Here is an 18,867-nt window from a genome sequence, read left to right as displayed (position 1 = left end):
CCATCTAAAAACATTTATCATATTTTCATGATCAGTCTGGTTACGTGGCTAGACTGGCCTGCATTGCAGCAGCGAGCTTGGGTACATTTTCATACTGTTGAATCAGCATGCATTTTTGATTGGGTATCATGGTTAAAGCAGACATAATTTGATTGTTTTTCTGCCTGTGGCATGGGTTTTTTAACTGGGCATCCAGGGTAAACTAAACATGAGGAGAGTTAATACATGGCTAGACAGGCCTACATTGGTGTAGCTAGTTTTCTAACTTCTACATGTCATATTTTACTGGCAGAGTCAACAGTAGCTTGATCTTATTTGGGAATTCTTGCATGTATTGGTGCCCCCTTCATGAGTATTTATGGGCACAGTCAACATGACAACGTTTTTATAGCAGCATATATTGCCATCAATAAAAGGAGTTGGAAAATGCTCTGTGCGCTGTTGGTGAGTTGTATCTATTGGATTTTTAGTTTGGGCTATTAGGTGTCGCTTATGGAACCAATAAACTGACACTATTGCATTAGTTAGAGTACAGATAGGGAGAAAGGGCATATGAGGAGGGACATAGAGCATGTAGGGGGTGTTGGTTGTTTGTCCACCCATTCAGTGCGCATGGCAATGCTAATCCCTATGGCCATTCCAACCCAGAACGAGCCCCTCCCCGCCCAAAAAACCTCCTCGTGGGCACTTTTTGAGTTTGTTTTCTTCAAGCCATGTCATCAAACTTAGCAAACAGCCTGACACTGTTTTTTCAAAGCAGTCTCCTGAGAGTTAATGACTTAATTGGAGGTGTGAAACGGCTACTGGAGTATGAAAGATGTTTAAACCAGGTCTGCCTTTGGCCACTTGATTTGAGGGCACTCTCAGTCTCCTTCACTGACGTCCTGTTAATAGCAAGCAGTGTCAAATCCAACAGTTTGGCATGTGTCAAGTATTCAGCGTTTTGCCAGGCACTGCTATTAGATGCCCTGGCACTTGCACCATTTTGCACCTGCTAAAATCCATGGCCAGGTAATGAAAACGTTTTGCTTTTGACCCAATTGTTCACAGAAAGTATGCTGCTTACCATTTTAACCCATTATTTTTCAAATGTCCTCTGGAGGAAGGCGGGAAACCCTAAACCCCACGCGTGGCTACCTTTTACTGTTGGTACATTTCCTGCCCTGGTTCCTTCCATTGTCATCTCTAAAGCAGGTGTGCACCGGACAGCCCACGCCTCGATACATTGATCTGCAGAGACTGGAAATTCATGCGTTTCCAGTCCCATCCGGAAGAAAGGCTTTGGTTCCCACCTGTTGCTCATTAGACAACTGGCTCTCCCGGCGCAGCGATTCAACCACATTTCGCCCGAGCCAGAAACAGGCAAAGGTTTTCTTAATTAAAGGCATCAATTAAAATAAGAAGCAAGATTCGCGCTTTGCCAGCCAACTTCTGTGCTGTGAGATGCGTTTCTTTTGCTGCCAACTTGGCTGCCTTGTCTTTGAGCTCATAACTAAAATATTTGTTCATCTTCTTTGAGCAAACATAGCCTGTGAAATTAGACGCGTCAAAAAGTACGGTTTTCTTTGGATTTATCTGTTTTTGGCAAAATCTACATCGTTTTTAAAGCTGCACTGCTGCTCACTTTAATTCTGTATTAAAAAAAATCATATAAATCGCTTTTAGTAAGTTGGCGGGAATATTTGCAGTCCTTGCGCATAATGCTACTGAAACTACTTTTGCCTGCAGCCCTTGAACACAGTCAGCTTTGGGGTCTCGTCTGGGCCCTTGACCCCAGCAGGACACAGAAGAGGGTCTCTGTACGTCTGACATTCATAATCCGGGCTTTTCGTCTAATGTTCGCGGTGGGGCCATCGTTCTATGTTCCTGTTTTAACGTCAGGATTTCCTTTTGTTAAAGAATTCCGTCTTGCCAATTGCAAGTTACTTCTCTCGGCCATTTTATTTGAGATCTCATTGCAGCAAAGCCCTCTGTCACCAGAAAATGTCCTCATTCCAGATCGGGCAGATTGTGACGTCTCTAGCATTGTGTTCCAGGCTGACCGCTTTGTGGTGTGACCTAAAATGTCATCCTGACAGAGCACGATGCCAATAAGCCTGACAAACCAAATCGTGATGTCTTCAGGAATTGTAAGCGTTAAAGGGAATGTTGTGATGCCATCAGGCATTAACAGCCAACCAATAACAGTGTGACATCTTTGGCCATTGTCAATTTCGGGGAGTATGCTAGGATTGTATTAGGTATTGACATCCTTTTATAAAACATGTGATCACCGGGGAGATGAAATGTGTCGGTCTCCCAGCTAATGCAGAAGCACATTACATGGCCTTACCTAACAGTATAGCCCACTCTCTAGGCTCCTGATAAGTGAACCACCACCATCTGACCTCTTGGGTGCCTATGTAGCCTCCCGCTGTCCCTTGCCGGCTTTCCCCAGCTCCCACCTCTCTCTCGTGCCAGACCACATGTCCCTGCTGCCAGCGTTGCCAATTGGTGCAACCCTTGTCCCTCTTCAGGCACCACACCTACAACCATTGCTCCAATAAACCGCTGACCACTTGGGGATTCTGAATAAAATATGATAGTTAACCAGAACGAAGATCATGTTGCTTATGATGACGCCCAGAGCTTGTGGAAAAATACAACACATATCAGAAAGCTACCCACCCGGTCAGATAGCAGAGCAGTAGAGTGCTTGCATTGACATCCGTGCAGAGCCTGCTGACGCAGGTTCGATTCCCGGCAGGACCAAACTCAGCGTCTCATCCTTCCGAGGTCGATAATTGAGCAACACACACCATGGGTATTAATAAGCAGTGCTCAGATACCTGAGGGATTGTAGCGCTATATAAATACACAAACAAACATGTCAAATAGTGTGTGTGTGTGTGTGTGTGTGTGTGTGTGTGTGTGTGTGTGTGTGTGTGTGTGTGTGTGTGTGTGTGTGTGTGTGTGTGTGTGTGTGTGTGTGTGTGTGTGTGTGTGTGTGTGTGTGTGTGTGTGTGTGTGTGTGTGTGTGTGTGTGTGTGTGTGTGTGTGTGTGTGTGTGTGTGTGTGTGTGTGTGTGTGTGTGTGTGTGTGTGTGTGTGTGTGTAAGCCATGCCCCTTTGCTATGACATTCAACACATTAGCATGCATTCCATAATCCTTTACTGTGACATATGGGACAACATTGTTATGCCATTAGGCATGGTAAGCCTTGCAAAGAGAACAGTCATGTCATCAAACTTTGTCAACTTGATTGAGTATGGTGAACATTGCAGATTTGCCAATCCTATCCATTCCAATCTGTAGGTGCTGATCCAGTCCTGTGTTTTTCTTTGCATTCTGGGACTTGAACTCTGAGAATTATAATGGGAAAAGCAGAACTACAATTCCCAGAATGCAAAGAAGAAAAACAGTACTGGATAAGCACCTACAATTTGGAATGGATCATGATGGCAACTGCAATTGTAATGCCATCAGTCAGGCAATGCCAAGCCGTAATGTGGTGCATTGTCAGTATGCTGTGTCTCTGTTCATGCTGGCTCGTGCTATTTTTAGAAACGTTGATAATGATGATCTATCTTTATGTTTTATTATATTTATTTTATTGCTTATAGCACAAACTTAGCTTGAGAGCAGCGGAGTGCTTTTGATCGGGAGGGTGTGAGCATTTGGTATGTTATTTTATACAGTAGCGCATTAAAATGCCATATCATATCATATCATTACTGTTGGTGGAGGGTGGGAGGGATTTGTATTCATATCCAGGGTTTTGTTAGAAAAGACCCATCTTAAGTGGTTTGCAGAACTGCAGGATGGGGTGTAATTTTGAGAATCTGGTTGAGTTTCATATAGTCAGGGCATGACAGAAAACGTACTGCTTGCAAGACTTCTCTTTATGGGTTAGCTTACCTTTTACAGTAAGCCGCCCCCCCTAGGGAGGAACCCATTCATAAGGTGTTTTGCAGGAGCCAGAGAGTCTGGTCTCACCGCAGCTTCAAGGGAGACCTGCCGCTTTAACAGGGACAAACATAGAGAGGACCAATAACCAGACAGACTCTTTGATCAACAACAGATAGGAAGATGGGCGGGACTTACTATCAGAAAGAATTGTGGCCAGAGATCTTTCTGCTGAAAGAAGGTTTCTGCCATTTTAGTTCTGGGGCACTCCTTGTTCCTGTTTTCACCCCTTACTTTTCCTGTTGCAAAGCACTCTAGTTATGACCTCACGCATACAGGAGAATGTTGGTAGGGACCCCAGGATTGGTTCATTAAGGTAGGCATAGCCTAAACCAATCACTCAGCTCAGCCCACTCAGCTTTAAAAGAGGGCTGGAGCCCCTCTTTATGCAGATCACCTGAAGATTCACAAGAAGTCAGTAAGAAGAGCTCAACCTTGGACCCTAGCTGAAGGTACATTCTGCCTTAAATCTTCTGCCAGTGAAGGAAGGCCAGGACATCCAAAGAGGGAAGCAAGATCCTTCCCTTAAATCTCTCAGAGGGAACTGAGGGAGAAACAGTGAAACAGAGAAACAGAACTCAGAGGACCCACCAGCTGCTCCAGAACTGGTACCCAGCTAGCACACAGTGTGCCCTGCTAGGCTCAGCAGCAAGCTTCCTGGATAGGAATTCCCAGGTCTCTGAACCTACAACCAATGTCGTTGCGACACATTCCACGGCTGTCAGCCATCTGCCTTAAAGGACAACACAAGCCATTTGAAGAAGCTGGGGGAAGTACCTCGATGAGCATCTATCTATATCTGCCATAAAGGAGATTTTTGAGCCAGTCGAGTTCCTCGATCTGCAACTGATGGCAACGCTGACCACTACCAAGCCACTGTCGCTTAAAGACATCTGAGACCAGTGCTTCAGAACCATCAATAGTACTGAGACAATGATTCCTGACCTTGAGCCACTGCAGCAGTTTGTCTAGATTCGCTCGCCGAATCGTCTGGCTGCCATCTTGCACTCTGTCACAGAAGCCTGCACAGCACCCTGAATCCGACTCAACCGTGTCGAGCATCAAGAACACCTACAGCACAATGTACATTATGGTTCTGTCCCCCTGGTCCTTCCAATGTGGCTCGTAGAGAGCTTTTAGGACCAATTTCCCCGTTTTTACTGAAGCCAAGAAACTTTAGACTGTTGTGGTTCTTAACCATACCAACTACCTTCTATCAGTATCCAGAGTGCATCCCTTTTCCTTCTGTGAAACTGTCTCTCCCATGTGTTCCTTTACAGGGTGGATTGTATTTCATAGTGTTGCTAGACCTGTCTGTTGTGATTTAACTAAAGTAGATATTTTTGATACTACCTTGACTGTCCAGACCCTTTTATCATTGGGTAATAAATGCATTTTTGCTGTCTTGCAACTAACCAATGATCCACAACCTTTGGGAGATAAGCCTGCTGCTCTGTACACATTACAAAAATTGAACAAGGAGGTTTATGATTTATTCCAATAGATTTGGATCCCTTCTGGTGCATTAGAGGTGTGGGTTGATTGATGGTTTAGAAACCGATATTCACCCATGGACCATTGGTACCGCGAAGTTGATTCGTCACATTGGTGCCAGACGGTCTGCTCTAGTTGGAGTCTTCTGCTCAGCTTAGTAACCCAATGATAAAATTATGGTCATAGTTAAAGTTCAGAACACTGCTAGATATTTGCAATAATCATGGATCTTGACATAGAGACTTTTAAAGGCATGATCAAAGATGTCCTGTGCGTCCTATGTCAAGAGAGGGGACTTCCCCACAGCACCATGTTTAATAAACCTGAGCTGCTGATCACCAACCATCCCTCAAGGGGGCAAGTGTGGTTTCTAACGCTCTAGAGTTTCAATGAGGTAAGGGAGTAGTGCAGCATTTTGCAGGTCCTTGGTCATGGCACAGCCTCTAAGTGGCTCAGTAATTGCTCCGTCTATTAACAATCTAACGGCTAAAAGCTCTTGCTGGAGGAGAGGAGACTAGCAGTGGAGAACCAAAAACAGTGGGACAAGGTCACCCTGGAGATGTTCAAGCTGGCATTCGAAGAGAGGAATGAGGCCAACAGATCTACCTTTAGCGAAAGCAGCGGTAGTGGCTCAAACCAGCGTGCCCAGATAAGCCATGACACTACAAACCCAAAGATTTAGTGCAGGTTTATGAAGTAGGGAAGGATATTTCTGACTGGTTTGAAGCGCTGGAGCTTGATTTTCAGCTACAGGGGGTGGATGAGGTACTGGGGGGCGCAGCCCTGATGAGTCGCTTACCAACACCAGGGACTATTGCAGTTCTTCAGTTAACTCATGAGGAAAGGCCAGTTTATGAGAGCATGAAGGTGGCCCTCCACAGGAAGTTCTGTACAACCCCCGAACAGTATCACAAGAGATTTCAAAAGCTTGCAAAGGAAACATTTCACACAATTGTTGTTGGAATATCTGACTGGGTGGGTGTCTGGTAACAAAGTTGACACATTTAAAGGGATGTACATTTTTATTGCGTGTGAGCATGTCTTGTAGACATGCGGGTCACCTACACCAGCATCTTGTGGACAAGACTATTACAGGCCGTAGGGAGCTTGCAAAGGCTGCCAACAGGTTTGTAAGTACTCAAGTCCAGAACAAGGCTAAGTTGAGCACACCCAAGCCAGATGAGAAATCATCAGACAAGAAAAGTAACAAAGATGGGATGGACAAAGGTCCAACCCACTCCTCTTTTGAGTCAGGTCCCATAAAATAACAAAGGGACATACCAAAACTTTAGTTCATCCATAAACACTAAATAGAAGAGGGCAGACACCCCTAACTAACACAGGGACACCTGCAAACTCAAAACCCAAAGGTTATTTTGTTTGCAAGAAGCTGGGCCATAGGAAAGGGGATCCTGCTTGAAAGGCTTTCCCAAGCAACTGATAGTGACTGTTGTCCTCTGGGATGAGGCCATCATTAGTGTTTATTTATTTATTTTATTTATTTATGGCATTTGTTATACGCCCAAACCCTTGGGTACCACGGCGTAAGTTACATTGATGAAAACATTTCTGGTTGCATAGGTGGCAAAGGTACACACATGCAATCAGCTACAGCTATTCAAAGAACAGTTTGCAAAACTAATCTGGGATACATATACATTGATCAAAGCAGTGAACTGGAAGAGCTGTTCTATAGAACTCTGCCCTAAAAGGGTAGTCTCTGTAGTGGTGTCAGGTAGGGGAGTGATATTTCCCGAGTCTTTGTTAAAGAGCCATGTCTTTTTGATTTTTTAAAGATTTAATGCACAGTTTCCTCTCTCAGTGGCACTGGGGGGGGGAGTTCAAATGTTTTGGGGCTAAGACCTGGAAACTTGATCCTCCCACTTTAGAACATTCGAAACGTGGGATCTGAAGTTGGGAGCTGTAATTGGATCTTAGCGTTCTTGTCGAATTCATAGCTGTAAATGAGTTGGTAAGGTAAATGGGCACAGTCTGAGCTAGGCATTTATGCGTAATACACAACGTTTTGAAGAGGATTCTTGACTTAATAGGTAGCCAGTGTGCTTCCTTTCTGGTTGTTGAGATGTGATTGTGGTGTTTTAAGTCAAGAGCTGCTCTTAGGGCTTTGTTTTGTAGGAGTTGTAATTTATCCAGATTGGCTTTGGAGATGCCTAGGAGTAGTACATTACAATAGTCTAGTTTGGACAGTATTAGTGCACGGGAGAGGGTAATGCAGTTTTGAGGGGTCAAGAATTGTCGACTGAGTGAGATTAACTTGGCTGTGTAGGCAGTGGATGAAGAGAGTGCATTAGTGTGCTTTGTCATAGTAAGGTTTGAGTCGAGTTACACCCCCAGAGTTTTGGTCTGCTTGAGGAAAGGGGTGTGAGTGCCGTCAATGGTGATGATGGAAAATTCAGTAGGGGGGGCATTGATTTTAGAGGGAGAGCCAATGATGAGGATCTCAGTCTTTTCACCATTGAGGCAAAGACTATTGATTGGCATCCACTTCTGTATTATAGCATAGATTTTGTTTATTAAGATTGGTTACCTGAGATGAGTATTAGGATCTGTGTGTCATCCGCAAAGTTGTGTAGATGACACCCATGGCATCCAGGGCAGCGAAGGGAAGTTTGGTATAGGCGTTGTATAGTGTGGGTGACAGGCAGGAACCTTGTTGAACTCTGATGGGAACTGGAATTGGAACTGCTTAGACTTTGCCTATTGTGACTCTGAAAGTTCGGTCTGCTAAGAAGGACTTGACCCAAGCTGTAGCGTCTTGGGAGAGATGGAAGTTATCTGACAGTGTCGTGCATAGCTTTTCATGATCCACCAAATCCAAGGCACCCGATAAGTCAAGTAGAAGGAGGATACAAAGGTTACCTGCATCCTTAATGGAGTCCATTTAGATTTTGAGATCCAGTAGAGCTGTTTCCGTGCTTTGGTTGGGCCGGAAGCCAGGTTGTCTGGTACCTAGTAAGTTATTTGTTTCCACTTGTGCAAGGATTTGGGATTAGGCAATTTTGTCTAATATTTTCAACAGAAAAGGGACTGTGTTGATGGGGCGGTAGTTGGTGGGCTCTGAAGGGTCTAGTGAAGTTTTTTTTAGAAGTGGCGTAAGCCACGCTTCCGTGATACTGGTAGGGACAGAATTTGTTATGGAGGGGGCTAGTGAGGAGGCGCAGTGTTTAACTAATTTGGCTGGGAAGCAATCTCCTTTGCAGTTTGAGAGTTTGAGCCCCGCTATAACCTCCTGGATGTGCGCTTGATTGACCTGAGCAAAGTTGAATTGAAGTTCTGGATTGCCTATCTTCGGGTCCTGCAGTAATTTTAAGGAAATATTATTGGCTAGAAAATTGTTGTTTGGCTGATATTTTGTCTTGTAGCTTGGATATTTTGGCAGCCAGCGCATCCTGAATTGTCTCACACCATTCTTTACTGACTGGCATGGTATTCGTGATGGGAACAGGGTTTTCCAGTTCTCGTAAGATCATGAAGAGTTCTTTGGAATTGGAGGAAGCATTGTTGATGCGGGTGTTCAAGTAATTGGCTTTATGCTCAATAACACATGTTTTTGTAATGTTTAATTACTTCCTGTAGTGAGTTATACAACTCACTGCTGGGTGATTTCTTGTGAGCATGTTCTCATGCTCTTTTGTGCCGTCGTAGGGTAATCAGTTCTTGGTTAAACCAGAAGTTGGTGCGTTTAAGTGGGCGAGGAATTTTAGTTCTGAGGGGGGCTACGAGATTGATGGTATTTTTTAAGCCATTGTGGTAGGCTCTGGCGATGCTACTAGGATCAGCCATTGGGTCTGTGAGTATTGTGGTGGCTAGGGCTTCTGTCAAAGCTAGTGCAAGCTTCTCAAATGTGAGGTCACATGTGTTTCTGGTTTCTGTAGGATTGGTAGTAATCGTGAGAGGGGAAGGTTTCTCTAAGGACAACAGAGAGAAACAAATAACGTGATGGTCAGACCAGTTGGTAGCTGTTATAGCGTCAATGGTTAAATTAACATTGAGGGTCAGAATCCAGTCCAAGATTCTGCCCTTGTCATGTGTGGATTCGGCCACCAGTTGGGAGAAGTTAATATCGTGCATTGCTGAGCAGAATGCACTAGCTTTATGATCTTGCGGGTCGTTGAATCCTAAGTTTATGTGAAGCATTTTGCATCCTCCTATAGGGTCCATAGGTCATGTTCTCAGATTTAAACTATCTTTGGCAATGATAGCCACGATTCCTCCTTGAGCATTACTACGGTCTGCTCTGTGTATTGTAAAGTCTGATGGGATAGCCAGCGCTAGTAGAAGCCCTGAAGCTTGGTGGAGCCAAGTTTTTGTGACAACTAAGAAATCCAATTTGTGGTCTATGATGAGGTCATGTGTCTCAATGGCATGGGCTCCTAGGGAGCGCACATTAATAAGTGCACCTTTGAGCATGTGTGTGTTATTGACTGAAGATTGTGGCAGTTGGAGTTGAGGTGATTTGGGAGATGTTTGGGATGGTGGAGAGGCGGTATAGGCCGAGCTTGTTGTGTGCAGTGAAGGCTGAGTGACACCTCTGGAATTATGATCATTATGCTGCTGTTTGGAAGAGATATTACCAATATAGCTGTTTGTCAATCTTGAAGCGAGTCTGTGTAATCTAAATTTGACTGAGGTAGGTTTTAATTTAACAGCTGATGGGAATTGTAGTCTAGATCGGAGACTTGATGTGAATGTGAGGCCTGTGATCGGGATGGAGGAAGATGGTTGGTGGACTCTGGAAGAATGCGGGACATGGGCAGTGTTAACTTCCTGGGAGTGGGTGTGGTTGCTGCTTTATTTTTGTTGCTTTTTCTCTTGTAGTAGTGCTTGTGGGGAAGGGCAAAATGTTGGGTAGAAATGGTTTGGGGCAGGGGAGGGGGTGGTGGTGGTAGCAGCCTGGTTTCGCTAGACCATCATGCAGTGGGATGAAGTCACCCCCTGAGCACATAGGTGAATTATATATGTGTGAGAAGTTGGGCATGTTTAGGAGGCGTGTGGCACTCTAAGTGGTAAGAGTGGTCAAAAGGAGACGCGAAGTGGCTAATAGGACTATAGTCTGACCCGCAGTCAGTAGCAGTAGCAGGGCCTAAGAGCTCTAAGCCACAAGGGCGATGGCAGGCGGGAGGGGACTAGAGCCGGTAGTGCTAGAGGATAAGAAAGTAATACTATTGGTTAATTTTCATCCTAGTAGGTGCCCATCTGGTGGGTAGAACTGAGGAGTGGAGGAGCCAATTAATTAAAGTTTAGCTATGCAGGAGATATACAAAGGCTATGGTCGGTGCATAGTAACAGTACGTGCAGTAGTGGGCGGGCTAATAGTATACCATAAAACATTACAGTAAACAATGGTATATTGCACTATGACATATGGCGTTAACAATCAGTGACAAAATGCAGCATTGCAGTAGACATTGGTACATTACACAATGATATATGGCATTAGTAAACAATTGCGGCATACAACGTTGTAGTTCAAGTCGAGACACATATTATAGCCATGTGGTGCTATGCGCAGAGGCAAGCATGCAAGGTTTCAATTTAATGCAAATACATGGGCAAAAGAGTCGGGATTGTTTACAGTCTGTTTTTTAAGGCTGGCGCTTGAAGGGAGCTGCAGAATTCTGAGTTGTTTCAGCTTTAAAGTGGGGGTTATGCAGGCATTAGAGGGGCTGTGTAGTGAAGGTATCGTATGAAGATAGTAGCTGCCAGATACTGAGGAAGCCGCTAAGGAGTGCACACTATGATGGAAACTTAAAGAAGCCCTTTACTAGCGCTTAGCCCAGTGCCAGGCGGGGGCAGTAGCACACAGCTGGCATGTAGATCGGCAGAGGGTCATGATGCAGGTTTTGGCCAGAGATATGAATGGTAAAAAGTTTCAACAGCAGGGCATTCAGGTGGATAGGTGACCCAGCGCTATGTTATACCGATGTACGGTGAAGGTGTGTGGCTCGATATACCCCCACTGGAGGCTGTATTCTTTCAAGGAGGACTTCCACTAGGCCAAGGAGTGGATGAATGTGGATTGTTCACACTGAGTGAGAACGGCACCGGGTCTCCAGAAGTGATCCCAATTCCCAATAATACTCAACTGTTCTTAGAACATGTATATATGAATACTCAGATGACAGAGTCACTGTGGCTATCATCACTGCTGTCACATGGCAGTGGGTACAACCAGGACAGTATATTTAGGGGCCTGATTGTAGCTTCAGTGGGTTTGATGGGGTTTGATGGGAAGAGTAAGTGCCCCTTGCCGAGAGTAGAGTTCAGCTGGTGAGGTGAAACAATGCACCATTGTGTAGTGGTGAATGACTCAAACCCTGTCCCATGTCTGTTGAGTAATAATATTCCTGACCACGAGGTAGTCGCAGAGGCTACCAGATAGAGTGCCTGGAATGCTTCTCAAGGGCTTGTTGGAGGGACCGAGGTGGCCAGTATCCCCCAATCCAGTTCCACAGACTACTGAGTCACCTACCCCTGTGGGAGAGTGGCCAGTAGCCGCTCAGGACCCTAATTTAGTGGCAGGGAACTCAGTGACTTCAGAGTTGCCTGGCACAGTGAAGGAACCTGAAGTGGAGGACCTTGTGAGTTCAGATCTGAAGGGCCTGCCCAAGCTGGATGAGTTTGCATCAGCTGGGGGCCCAGATCAGACTGTCTTCTTCATAACCCAGAAAGTGTGTCCAACTCTGGCAGGCTGCAGAAGCAGGCGGTGGAGCAGGCTAAGGGCGAGGCCCCTGGACTGTTCAATGTATACTGAGAGGATGGACTCCTGTACAGTGAGCCAAATGTCTCCGAGGGTGAGGGCACCAGAATGTTGGTGATTACCCAATGCCACAGAAAGTTCCTTTTGGATTTGAGTCACCAGATTCCTTTAGCAGATCTCTTGGAAGTGACTAAGACTTCAGACCAGTTGTCTGTGCACTTGTACTGGCACCAGTTTGGCATAGAAGTAAATGATTTTGGGTGGTGCGACCCGACTTGTCAGGCTTCTTGCAAGGCAGGTGGTGTCACAAAGGCCCCCTTAATTTCACTACCTGTGGTTGGAGGACCTATTGAGAGAATAGGCATGGACATTGTGGGTCCTTTTAAACCCCTAACCAGCTCAGGGAACAGATACATCTTGGTGGTGGAAGACCACACCACTAGGTACCATAAGGATGCCCCTTTGAGGAGCATTAAAGCCCCATGATTGTAAAAGCTCTGATTGGGATGTTCTCCCATGTTGGTTTCCCCAAGGAAGTCATTTCTGACAGGGGAGCACACTTCATATCAGCGTATATGAAGGCTATGTGGGAAGAGTTTGGAGTCACCAACTGGTTCTCTACCTCCTTCCATCCACAAACACACATGCTTGTTGAGCAGTTCAACACGACCCTGAAAGGTATGATAGGTGGCTTAGGAGAACACCAGTGGAGAACATGGGATATTCTACCATGCCTAATGTTCGCCTACAGGGAGGTGCCACAGAACAGAGTAGGGTTTACTCCCTTTGAGCTTCTGTTTGGATACCCTGTATGAGGTCCCCTCAGTCTAGTGAGAGAGGGATGGAAGGGCAACCACACATTCCCCACACAAGATGTGGTGGAATATGTACTTGGCCTTCAGTCTGGAATGACAAAGTACATGGAATAGTCGACCAACAATCTAAATGAAAGTCAGGAGCTGATGAAGCACTTGTATGACCAGAAGGCCACAGTGACAGTTTATTCTCTAGGCAAGTTGGTTTGTATTATTGAACCTGTCAAACCCAGTGCACTTCAGGACAAGTGGACTGGGCTTTACTGTGTGCTCGAAAATGTCAGTGAGGAAAATTATCTCATTGACGTGAAAGGACCTAAACAGATGTGCACGGTCTTTCACTTCGACCGGCTGAAACCCCATTGTACCCGGGATGACTGTGTCATGGCATTAGTGACAGATGGAGCGACTAAGGAGAAGACCAATCCCTTCTGAAGCCACCTGCACACTGAAGCCACAGATGGGTCAGTTTAAGGTGTCAACCTTACAACTGTCATGGCCACTAGCCAAGGGCCACCACTACCTTTATCACTCAAAGAGTCCAAATGGACCCAGTCCTGGCGCCTTTGGTGCAAGGCTCATTAGAAAGTGTTCTCTGCACACTTTGTGTCTAGGGCACGTGCATGCAGGCCGGGTGTGGCCATTAAAAGACATTGGAGGGCAAGTGCAGAAGTCTGTGGGAGGAGCAAGGTGGAGCCACAAGGCGGGGCTAAGCGGAGTGGCTGGGGCCATGCTATTTAAACCAGCCCCACCCGCATGCAAGCACTTCGCGTTAGTCTGCTTTCTGCAGCATAACGTTTACCACCGTGAAAGCATCCTTACCTGTTTCCAGCTTATCATCTCAGCACGCGACTCACACCTTAACTTCTTCAGCGTGCATCTACCTGACTCCAGCCACACCATCGCTTGAAGTGCAGCTTACCTGATTCCACCACTGCATCTTCATCGTGTATTTTAGCTGCCTCCAGCAATACCATTGCTTGATGCATAGCTTACCTGACTCCAGCAATTCCATTGCCGGACGCGCGTCTTACCTGTCTCTGCAATTCCATTGCCAGCAGTGCATCACATCTGACCTGATTCCCTTGTCATCAGAGTCTGAGCGCATCCTCACCTCTTCCGAGTGTCCAGCTACGAAAGAGCCTTCTTCTTTCCCACCATCCTCACGGATCCATCCATCCAGCAATCGCGGGCAGGGCTTTGGATCGTTGCTCCCCATCAGGCGCCGCCAGGCCACCCCTGCAGCAGAAAAGAAGCACACAAGGTTAGAAACTGTATAAATACCTTACGCTTGGTCGTGCAACATATGCACTTTGCGTACAACTTTGAAACCCTACTTACCAACTGAGTGGGGACTGCGCAACCCCCTCTGGCACCATTCAGACTCTCTTCCAACACCGCAACTCTGCTTGGCCATCTTCACACCTATTGGGGAGAGAAAGGACATTGCAAAAGGGTTATGGACAATAATCATTGAGCAAGGACATTGCAAAAGGGTTACGAACAATACTCATTGAGCAAAATCATTGCAAAGGGATACGGACAATAATCATTCTTAGGAAAACTTACCTTCAATGTGGTTTGGTCACAATCAGTCTGGGCCGCCACGCACACGACCAGTGAAGCAACTAGGTCCATCAACGGTGCCCCTGCTGAAGAGAAGAAGGACGGAGAGCTCATCCTCACAAGAAAGCAGGTGAGACTGTATGGGTAAACGCATGCTCACCTCATTCTGGAACAAAGGGTTCGAGGGGAATCACAATCCATCCGCAGCATTCTCACTGCCTCTAGTCTTCTCTCAGGGGCAGTGCCAGCAGCTAGAACAGCACACACTACAGCAGCTGGGGAAAGAGGCTGATCCAGGGGAGCCAAATCCAGGGAGGGCTCCAATTGTGCCCCAACACCCCCGCATAGACCAGGTGAGCGTATCAACAATGGACCTGGCAGCACAGCAACAGACAGAAGGTTGCTGTTTACTGGCACACTTTTGTGTGGACAACAGGGGGCTCAATTCTGTCATGAAGACAGATGCTCACCCCATTCCTCAGGCAGATGAGATCATTGACAAGCTTGACGCTGCCAAGTACATGAGTACTTTTGACCTCATGGCAGGATACTGACAGGTCGGCTTGACAGACAGACCGAGAGAGAGGTTTGCATGTTCATCCTCAGAAGGACATTATCAGTGCACTGTGATGCCCTTTGGATTGAAAAATGCCCCAGCCACTTTTCAGAGGATGGTTAACCAGGTTTTGTCTGTACTGGACAACCTCAGTGTTGCCTTTTTAGACAACATTGCTGTGTTCAGTCACACCTCAGAGGATCACTTATCCCTCCTGAAACATGTGCTTCAGGCACTGCGGAATGCAGGTCCTACTATCAAGGCTACCACGTGTCAAATAGCGCAGGGCTGAGTGACTTACCCAGGTCACCTGGTCAGTGGAGGTAAGAATCAACCTCTGGATGCTTAAGTACATGCTGTAAAGGATTGGGACATCACCACCACACAGGCATAGGTGAGATCCTTTCTGGGTCTCACTGTCTCACCGGGTAATACCGGTCATTCATAAAGTGGTATGGGACCATTACCATGCCCCTGAATGATGTAACTTCCAAGAAGATGCCGATGAAGGTAACTTGGACCCTGCCTGTAAAACCTCCTTTAAAGGATGGATTATGCAGGGCCCCAGTTCTGAAAGTGCCAGACTATGATAAGGAGTTCAGCATCCAGACATACACCTGTGATTTTGGGATTGGAACAGTGTTAGCACAGCTGAGTTCTCATGCGGTAGAGCAGCCTGTCACCTACATTAACAGGCTAGTGACAAAAATGGAAAGGAACTGGGCCATCATTGAAAAAGAAGTTTACACGGTCATGTGGGCAGTTAAAAAGCTGAAGCCCTACATGTTTGGGTTACACTGCAATATCCAAACAGACCACAGGCCTCTTACATGGTTAATGACCATGCAAGGGGAGAACCGTAAGCTTTTGCCTTGGGCCATATCCCTACAGGGATTAGATATGGGCATTCAGCACAAGCCAGGCTCTGAGCATGGAAATGCAGATGGCCTAAGCCGGTACTTTCACCTAATTGATGAAGCAGACCCTCAGTAAGGTGGTGGTTCACATGAAGAGGCTGGGGAACATGTGAGGAATTCGACCATCCACATGGTAGGTGTGCACTCGCCTGGGCTTTTTTAAATGTTTCATTAAATGCAATGATTGTAAGCCAACCTCAGGAAAATGTGTGGGGCTAACCCACGCACATTTTTCTATGGTCACACCTCAACAAATGCATAGACCCGTGTATAGTGGGTGGACACAGCTTACAGGCACAGTCCACCTTGGCATATTTAGTTGAATGTGACATCAAGGATTGCATTATGTAATCTCCAGGATGGGGGAGGAACTAGCTTCCCCCTGCCATGGCCAGCCTGATTAACTAACTAAGGCTCCATGGTTCCCCTCTGCTCTTTTGTTGGGCCCTGCAGCTGGTGGCAGAAATTAACATACCAATAGAGGGTACTTCAAACACGCCGACATGGGTCCTGGCCGAAGAGGTTAACAAAGGAGATAGGAAACCCAATCACTGTTCACATGTAACTGTGTCAACCTGAAGCCAGCTCCCAACCTCAGTATCAATGACAGTGAGCCGTCATGTCAGGGACTGTTGTTTACAGTAAGCCACCTTGCTAGGGGCATCCCATTCATAAGGTACTAGAATATGGTTTGCAGGAGCCAGAGAGTCTGGTCTCGCAGCAGCTTCAAGGGAGGCCTGCCTCTTTAACACAGACCGCATAGAGAAGACCATTAACCAGAGAGACTCTTAGAACAACAACAGTCAGGAAGATAGGTGGGACTTAGTATCACAAGGGAGTGTGGCCAGAGCTCTTTCCGATGAGAGAAGGTTCCCACCATTTTAGTTCTGGTGCACACCTTGTTGCAGTTTTCACCCCTTTACCTTTCCTGTTGCAAAGCACTCTGGTCATGGCCTCATGCATACAGAAGAATGTTGGTAGGGACCCCAGGATTGGTTCATTAAGGTAGGCTTAGCCTACACCAATCACTGTGGCCCACTTGGATTTAAAAGAGGGCTGGAGTCCCTATCTAGGCAGATCACCTGAGGACTTCACAAACAATCAGTAAGAAGAACTCAATCTTGGATCCTTGCTAAAGGTACAGTCTGCTTTACATCTTCTGCCAGTGAAGGAAGGCCAGGACATCCAAAGAGGGAAACAATATCCCTCCCCTACATTTCTCCCAGGGAACAGAGTGAGAAGCAAAACTCAGTAGACCCCCCAGCCACTCCAGAAGCAGTTCCCAGCCAGCACACAGCATGCCCAGCTAGTCTCTGCAGCAAGCATCCTGGAGAGGAAGTGCCAGGAGGTCTCTGAACCTTCAACCAAGAGACAAGGCAGCTGTCTGCAACACCCTCCACATATGTTGGCTGTCTGCCTTAAAGGACGACACAAAACCATTGAAGAAGCTGGGAGAAGTGCTTCGACAAGCATCTACTGACATCTGCCTTAAAGGAAACATTTGAGCCAGTCGATTGCCTTGATCTGCAAATGATGGCAAAACTGAGCATTGTCAAGCCGCTGTCACTTAAAGACATATGAGACATCTCGACTAGTGCTTCAGAACAATTATCAACACTGAGACAACCATTCCTGACCCCTAGCCACCGAATAGTTAAGCCTGCAGCCATTGGTCCAGCTTTGCTCACCTAACCGTCTTGCCACCTGATACCTGCAGCTGACACCCTTCTCAAAATCGGTCACAGAATCCTACAAAGCACACAGAAGCAGACTTGGCCCTGTCAAGCACCCAAGAACACCTGTAGCAAATGGTACATTGTGGTTATGTCCTCCTTGTCCTTCCCAGAAAGCCCCGAGAGACATTTTAAGACCCATTGCTTCATTTGTGCTGAAGCCAAGAAACCTTAACATTTTATATTGTAATTCTTTACTTCTGGGCACATCTACCAAAAAAACCCACCATAGGTTACAAGTTACCCAAAATAATGCCCTCAGAGCAGCCCTGATCATCCCTAAAAGGGAACATCTCTCACCAGCTAGAAGGGATGTGCATTGGCTACCAGTCACAGGACAGATTCTATTCAGGACCATGGCCATCACACATAAATGCATCTCCCACTCTGCCCCTCCCTATCTAACTGAAAAGATCATCCCCATCACATCTTCCAGACCCATCCGCTCACACCATGCTAACATGATGTTTATCCCTACCTTTAAAAGAACTAAAGCTGGAGGGGCCAGCTTCCAACATCTAGCACCCGAACACTGGAATGCTCTACCCACAGCTCTTAGAAACGAAGCTTCATACACAATTTTCTGCAAAACTCTTAAAACTAAGCTGTTTAACTAACTGTGACAATGTGTTTGTCTTAGTCCTAGGGTCCGCTTTACTTTTCTGTACAAACTGGGACTCTAACGCCCTCCTGAGACGGAGATACTGAACCAGGAAGTGAGCCAGGTAGGACCTTTCCTCTAAAACCCTGTGTTTTTCGTTCCCTAGGAAACAGAGGGTGGCGAGGAGGAGGTCGAGCCCAACGGTCTCAGCTGGGCATATTGAGGAGGCAGCTGATGAAATAACGAGATTGGGATAGTCATATCGCGCCGTTGCACGTAGTTAAGTTATAAAAGTTAAGTTGAGTTATATATTGTTCAACGCCGGAGCGGGAAGCAGAGTATTACCAGGAAGAGTTATATAAAGAAATACTGCCGCGTATTGTGTCGTGAGGAGGCGCGGACCGCGATGACCTGCTCTTGACCAACGGAGTGAGAGGAGGAGGGAGACGTTCTTCACGACTGGAAGAAAAGGTGATTTGCAGACTCTGGAACCGAGGTTTGGAGTTCGGAAGAGGCGGG

Source organism: Ambystoma mexicanum, chromosome 3q, assembly GCF_040938575.1.
Source record: "Ambystoma mexicanum isolate Mex_15411 chromosome 3q, UKY_AmexF1_1, whole genome shotgun sequence".
Taxonomy (NCBI): domain Eukaryota; kingdom Metazoa; phylum Chordata; class Amphibia; order Caudata; family Ambystomatidae; genus Ambystoma; species Ambystoma mexicanum.
Note: the sequence above shows the minus strand (reverse complement) of the source record.